The following is a 7,805-nucleotide window of genomic DNA, read 5'->3' as shown; positions in this document are numbered from 1 at the left end:
TCTCACAGCCACTACACCAAGCTAAGGAATGAACTGTTTCTGTTATAGACACCTAAAATAAATCACTGGAAACTGTGCTTCCAGGACTTTTTCCACTTTGAATACATGTGTATATTACAATAGATAGATAGATAGATAGATAGATAGATAGATAGATAGATAGATAGATAGATATAGATATGTGTGTGTAGAAGATTGAAAGTATAGTAATAACAAAATGCCATCAAATTGACATGTCTGAATTCCAGATGTTGTAACAGTGTACAGACAAAAAATCCTGAGGAGAAGCTTTGTCTACAAACACAGACTGACTGATTAAAAGGACAGTGATATGGAGAGGTTAGAATGTTGTTAGGACAATATTTAGTTCCCATGAACATACTTCAATAACCTATTTTCTCATACTGGGCTATGTCTTCCCCCACTTCCACTTCTCAATGTTTTATTTTTATTTTTTTTATTTTAAATCCCTCAATGTATGTGTTCTGTCAGAGCCTCCCACACCCACTATTAACAAAACTCTAATCCTCCAAGCCCTACTTAGAGGTTCGCTGTAGTGTTCCTTCCTCCTTTTCCTTCCCTCCTCTTCCTCTTCCTAACCTCTGCCTTTTCCTCCCTGTCTTCATCTTCCATGACCCATCATAATCTAGTTGAATGTATTTCACAAGACAAGTCATTTTAACAATATATCGGTGTTGTTTATCCTTCTGACAATTAAGAAGAAAAACTATACAAGTAACTCTATGATGTCTTCAAAATCATTTCTATTGGAGTCAATCACTATGATAAACTTCTAAGGAAACAAGGCATACTCACAAAAGTATCTTAGTGTCATGTATTGTCTATAAAGGTCAGCCAAATATCATAGTCATAATGAGTGATAGAACATTAGACATTTTTATCTCAGATTACAGAAAAGATCAAAATGTCACTGTCATCACTTGTATCTAAAATAATAGCACAGATACAATTCTATTAATAAATGAAAATGAAGGACATGAGATAAAATATTGCTGATAAGATTAGTATACAAATTCATAAATAAGGAATCTCTAAATATTTAGAATAAATTACAATAAAATCTATACATACACAAAGGATAGTGGAATAGCTCCTGTATGTTAACAGGCATACAAGTGAATGCAGACTTTATCTGTGTCATAACATGAACCACTTTTTAAGAAATATTTTTACATATATGAGTGTTTTATTTGCATGTTAATAAGAACATTGTGTGCCTGTCTGTTGCTCAGAGGCCAGAAGAGGGTACTGGATCCCCTGGAACTGAAGTCAAAGATAGCTGTGGGTCATCAAGTGGGTGCTGAGAATCAAACCCAGGTCCTCTTCAAGAGCATCAGGTACTCTTAACCACTCGTCATTCTCTCCAGGTCCATAAAACCACTTTTAAATGTATACTATCTCCAATTTGCACATAAACTCAATGTAATGGAACTAATATTCCTGAAAGAGTTTCTAAAGTTGATTAACTCAGTCCACAATTTATGTAGAAAATACAAAGACAGCAAAACTAAGAAAATGTGAAGCCCAGAAATGTGGTATTAAATCTTGTGATTTGTTCTCTTTTATTCAATCATAGTAATTAAGTCTGTGTGTACTCCATATGCACAGGGAGACACATATATGAATGAGACATTATAAAAAGAAAACACAGGAAATAGATCTGACACACACACACACAATTTCAAAAAAATAAAACAGAATTGAAGATAGATCACTATTGTTGGACTGATGATTTGTTTTGTTTCTAAAACTGTGCTATGGAATATAAATTCTTCAATACTACTACTTCTGGAGGCATGTTCAGAACAGCCCTTTACTCTCCATAATTTCATATAAACAAATGTGCATTGCACTTCACACAGTGGGATTGAAAGTTGCATGTGTGTGGTTCTATTTTGTTTGATACTTGTAAGCAGATGAGTGGATGGACATAGGAGCCAGAAGAATCCCATGTGAAGTGCTGCAGACAGCTGAGAGTATCAGCACCCAGGGATGCAATCTCAAGGCACAACAGAAGATCATGGTTAGGCAACTTCCACTTTCTCTGACACATGGGCTCTAGCTTTTGGGAGAAAAGCAGGAAATCTTTTTACTGTCAGCTTGTCTCAAGAGTATTTCCCTGACATTTAAATGCTGGTGTTTAGTAGCAAATTCATTGCATTTAAATGTGTGCTCAGAATGTCCACAGAAACTTCTACTATTCTGTAGGAGTTCCAGATGTTGATACAACTCAGAATCTTCACAGGAAATGGCTGTATCCTCTGCTAAGGCAGAAAAGGCATTGATACTCTGTATGGCTGGAAATGAAGATAGTTAGGTTACCAAGAGGACTGTTTAGCCTCTTGTAGAAAAGTAAATGTCTCTCTGTGAGATTTTTTAAAGATCCTCAGACATCTCAGAAACAGATTTTGTGAGTGAGTCATGAGGAGCAGCTGGGGCAACCCAACTTCTCACTTCTGCTTCCACTGAGGTTTATGTTAGGACTTGTATCACTGTGAGAGGAGTATAATCTTGTTGACAGTAATAAGTTGCAGTGTCTTCAGACTCCAGGCTGCTGATGATAAGAGAAAAATCTGTCCCAGACCCACTGCCACTGAACCTCGATGGGACCCCATCTGCCAAGTTATTTGTAATATTGATCAGGCACTTAAGAGATTTCCCTGGTTTCTGCTGGTACCAGTTTAAATAATTGCCAATGCCCTGGCTGGCCCGACAAGTGATAGTAACTCTGTCTCCCAATGATGCAGACAAGGAGGATGGGGACTGGGTCATCTGGATGTCACATCTAGCACCTAATAATGGAGACATAATAAATGTCCATATAGTTAGGCATGATAGAAAAGGACCTCCACCAATTGCCAGTCAACAATAATCACTATGTATTAGTGAAATACCCATTTTAGTCCTTTTTTTTTAACCTGGAAACAAGAGCAGCAGGAGCCCAAGGAGCTGAGCAGGGGCCCTCATGTCCATGCTGAGTCCTGACTGCAATGAAAACTGCACAGGGTGTGACTGGTATATGAAGAAGTCCTCAAGGCTGTGCAGTGAGTGCATGCAAATCACTGGGAAAAAGTTAGGGTGGGGCAGAGCTGCAAATCTTACTTATCTCAGTAACTAAGCACAAACCCAGTGTCCTCAAATTCCCAAGGTAAGACCATACATATGCCTACAGAGAATGCATTTCTTCTTTAAGTTTTAAATTTAGGGTGTTTCTTTGAAAATTTCTATGTACATACACTCTTCTTTTATAATATAATTATAATATATGTTAATGATAATATACACAAATATCTGACTGTCAAAGAATATATAGCAAAGGAGGGACTATTAAATCTTTAACTCACTCAAATAATTCCTATGGGTTAAAAAAAAATGCTGTGTCCTCCTTGTAAACTTGTGAACTTAAGCAGCATTCCTCTGTGGTCACTACTTTAATTACTGTTCCCAGGTTCCTGCTTGAGTTCCTGCCTCAACTTCCCTCAAAGGTGAGCTGTAGGCCCTCTGGATATCATATAAGCTCAATAAACTCTTTCCCTTCCAAACTGGTTTTGGTCAGTCAGTATTTTACCACATGAGCAGAAACATAACTGGAACAAGGCATTTTTTCTCCTTTGGTTAAATATATTTCTAAGCCTCCCTCATCAACTCTTCCCCTCACCCCTTTGTCTCAATCATATAGTTTGTTTATTTGTTTTTTTTTATTTCTTTTCACTCCATCATTGCCGTCAAGTAGCAATGCTCTGCATATTTTTGGATGCTGATTTTGTATTCTGAAATATGACCAAATTCTTTGATGTTGGTGAGTGCCTTTACACACAAACCAAATGCTCAGATGCTAGGCTGCTGGGTTCTGTCGTCTTTAAGGTGTTAGATGTTCACTCTCTAGTGGGATGCAGATGAGAGAATTATACCTTTCCCTTGCCCTGGTATGTCTGATAAGCAATTGCACCAAAGAGGAAGTTTCTGTTTCCATCCTTTTAATGTACCAACAATGCATTTTGGTTGGGCTCTGAGTTTTCTTTAATGTGTTAATGGACACATTTTCGTACCTCCTGTGAGGAATATTTAATAAATTACTAACACAAATAATGAAGAAAGAATCACTTTGCAAAAAATTATACCCTTAATGATGCAAATGAGCACAAACAACCATGCTTTTGAGGTTCATTTTCTGAGCAAATGGATAGAAGGGATCACAAGTGGGCTACATGTTAATATACCCTCCAGATGTGCAAAAACATGACCAAAAGCACTTTAAAAATTTCAGTCTGCAATGGCTTTGTAAATTTGGACACTTTATAAGGCAGAAAATTATGAAGTTGTAAGCTCCTGGTAAAGGTGATCAATTCCATGACACAAAAGAGGCTGTGAGCTCTGATCCTAGTCAGGTCAACACACATCAATCAAGAATAAAACCCCAAAGTAGGGAAATGATGTTCCAACCAGGTCCAGTTTTGTACATTTCACCAGCTCTCCACAAGGCCTTCATATGATAAAACAACTAAGAGATTACTCCATTAATTACACTGGATGTCTCATGACCTGTTCATCTCTGGAAATGACCTCAGAATAATTCTGGACAGGTACTGTCTGTTAGTCATTACTTCCTCTGGTTTCCTGCAGAGTTGCTCAGTAAAGATCCTTGCTGAAATGTAAAGTCAAGGGAAAGGATTTTCCCAACCATAGGCACCTGTGATAAACCATATGAAACAAGGATTGAGCCTCTCCTGTGTTATGTCACATGCAGATTGAAGCATCAACAGTGTCTCCTTGAACTTCCCAGACCTATCCAAGGACCACATGGTTAGGCAGTTTATTTCCTCTGTTGTGGTAGATGCACACTGAGTGCTGGCAGAGGACCACAGAGAGAAGGATTACTATGCAGATATCTGGGCACTTTGAAGCAAAACTATTTCTTGACATGCAAGCAGTCTGAGCACATAAAAAAACCAAGGAGCAGCAGCTGGGGCAGCACAGCCTCCAACTTCTACTTCCCCTCGTGGTTTATGCCATGGTTTGTATCACTGTGGGAGGAGAACTGTGATATTGCAGACAAAAATAAGTTCCAACATCTTCAGGCTCCACGCTACTGATGGTTAGAGTGAAACTTTTCCCAGAGTTTTGGCCACTGAACCTTGATGGGACACCAGACTGCAAACCAGTTGTATAATAGATCAAAAGTGTAGGAGCTTGTCCTGATTTCTGCTGGTACCAGTTTAGGTTATTGTTAATGTCCTGGCTTGCCAGGCAAGTGATTGTCACTCTGTCTCCAATAGATGCTGACAGGGAGGGTGGATATTGTGTTACTTGAATGTCACATCTGGCACCTGACAATAGAAAAACAAACACACAAACAAAATAGCATAATTAACAATGTTATAGTAGGAATTCCTTGATTAGTAGGGAAGTGATGGCTACCCCAGGCTGAATAAATTTTCTGTCCTGTGCAACTTACCTGAGAGCCAGAGTAGCCAAATTGCCAGGGCCTGAGCGGGAGCCTTCATGGTCATGCTGTGTCCTGACTGGGACTGACTCCTGCAGGGACTGTGACAAGCCAGCTAAGAATCTGTCAGTTAAGGGGGATATGCTCTGGGCACATGCAAATCAGCAAAGTCTTTCGGGCCTAGGCACAGCTGCAGGCTTTGCTCAGCAAAGTAACACAGGAAGTCTCAGTCTATAGGGACCCTCCACCAGACCTGGGAGACACACTTGCTGCTGAGAAAGTGTTTCCCCATGGGGACTACAGGATATAATTAGTCCAGTGTCCTTTAAATAGAGTGGTTTTGTTTTGTTTTGTTTTGTTTTTATCTCACTACATGGATGAAATATTTTTCTTTCTAATTTTGAATATAAGATAGACAGTTGGAGATTTAATTCTTTGGAAATTGCAAGAAATTAAAGTTGAGGACAAACTGTTGTCTTTTTTCTTCTCTGGGGTTTTATGTGATAATTCATCAGGACAAGTGATGGACAGAGATATAATTTTGACAGAAAGCTAGATGCATAAAGGCAACAAAAGGAGGTCAGTATATATGCATACATTTATAGCTCTATGGTAAAGTAACAAAATCTAAAAACACACTTTGATAAACATAGTTTAATGATCTATAGGGAACAGTCTAGATACTGAGTGTCATAAATTGTCACCCTCACGTAAGCGTTGTCCTCTATTTCTTAAAAACCTTTTTCGCTCAGCCAGTTTAGGGAACTTACTTGTCCTCTGCCTTTTGAAAGACTTTGGCATGTGTCTTTCTCCAAGAACACTAAATAATTCCCAAATCAGTGTTTTCTACACTCTGGGATAACCATTCATTATCTTTCTTATTTGAGCTTTTCCTTGTTATAAGCAAAGGCATGTTATATACACAGTCTATCCTTTTTTTTTTTTTTTTTTTTTTTTTTTTTTTTTTTTTTTTTTTTTGGTTTTTTCGAGACAGGGTTTCTCTGTGTAGCTTTGCGCCTTTCCTGGAACTCACTTGGTAGCCCAGGCTGGCCTCGAACTCACAAAGATCCGCCTGCCTCTGCCTCCCGAGTGCTGGGATTAAAGGCATGCGCCACCACCGCCCGGCCACAGTCTATCCTTGTAGTAACTCTGATCCACAAACCTCCAAATTCCCCATCAGATATCTCTTCTAGTTATATTTCACACCATGGTGTTACTTTTATGTCAACTTGACACAAGCTAAAGTCATCTGAGGGGAGAAAACATCAATTGAGAATATGTCTCCATAAGATAATGCTGTATATAATCATATGGATAATTTTTTAATAATTGATGGTGAAGGGCTTAACTCATTGTAGGCTTGTAGAAAAACAGTTGGTGAATTTGTGCTCTGAAATGAGAATGACCAAAGTAAGCTTTGAAACTATCACTGCTCCATTGACTCTTCTTCAATGAAGGTGTTTGAGTACAAGATCTTCAATACAACATACACTAATCAGAAGTTGTATGTGGACACCAAAAACTTGAAGTATAGTGAGTGCAACTAGAGTTTTTGTATATACTTTAATCAAATTTAAATTTATATTGTCATGTGTGGCTAGTATTAACCTCATGTAACTAATTGTCTTAGCATTAATAGTCAGCAGTCTCATCAAGGCAGCCAATTGTTACATAGGGTTTACCTTATAGTCAGTGATATAGTAATCCTCAGAGACAGCTTTAGGTTCCATCACACCCAGATCCATTGTCAATGAGCTGTGAGGGATGCTGGTCCATCTCTTGGACAGTTGATAAAATTTTAAAATAGCTCATTCTGGTCTCTAATTGAAGCATTACAAGTGGACTGTTCTATCAGTGACCTTTTCCCTTACATCAGCCTTTTAGGTGATGGGGATTCTTTTAACAAGTTTGATATCTCAGCGTTTTACCAAGATGACAGTGTTTTGTTCTCTGAAGTATTACAAGTGGGCTCTTCTATCAGTGACCTTTTCCCTTACATCAGTCTTTCAGGTGATGGGGATTCTTTTAGCAAGATTTATATCTCAGCATTTTACAAAAATGACTGTGTTTTGTTCTAGCTAAAAAAAGGTATCCAAATCAGAATCTCATTTAAGAATGTTGCGCTGTGTTAATATAAGCTACATAGCAGCCCTTTGCTTATAGCATATCTGTGGGTGGCCATCATTCACCCCTACATTTCCCCCAGAGTACTCTTGAGTAAAAGCAGCAGGAAATATTAGTTAGAAGGATAGAGGAAAGAGAAAAAGATAGAAAAAAAGAGGATAGCCTCAGGAGGGCCTAGATCCTAATCCATAGGGCCCTGACTGTCTCTGCCCTATTT

At 38.4% G+C, this 7,805-nt stretch overlaps 1 pseudogene; it reads right to left on the bottom strand.

Moving 5' to 3' along the window:
* Positions 1 to 2,493: 2,493 nt before the first annotated feature.
* Positions 2,494 to 5,531, bottom strand: LOC107400674 (immunoglobulin kappa variable 1-39 pseudogene; annotated as a pseudogene).
* Positions 5,532 to 7,805: the final 2,274 nt, after the last annotated feature.

The sequence above is a fragment of the Peromyscus maniculatus genome, chromosome 3 (genome assembly GCF_049852395.1).
Source record: "Peromyscus maniculatus bairdii isolate BWxNUB_F1_BW_parent chromosome 3, HU_Pman_BW_mat_3.1, whole genome shotgun sequence".
In the NCBI taxonomy this organism is placed as follows: domain Eukaryota; kingdom Metazoa; phylum Chordata; class Mammalia; order Rodentia; family Cricetidae; genus Peromyscus; species Peromyscus maniculatus.
The sequence above is the reverse complement of the archived record's forward strand: the minus strand, read 5'-3'. Positions and strand labels throughout refer to the sequence as shown.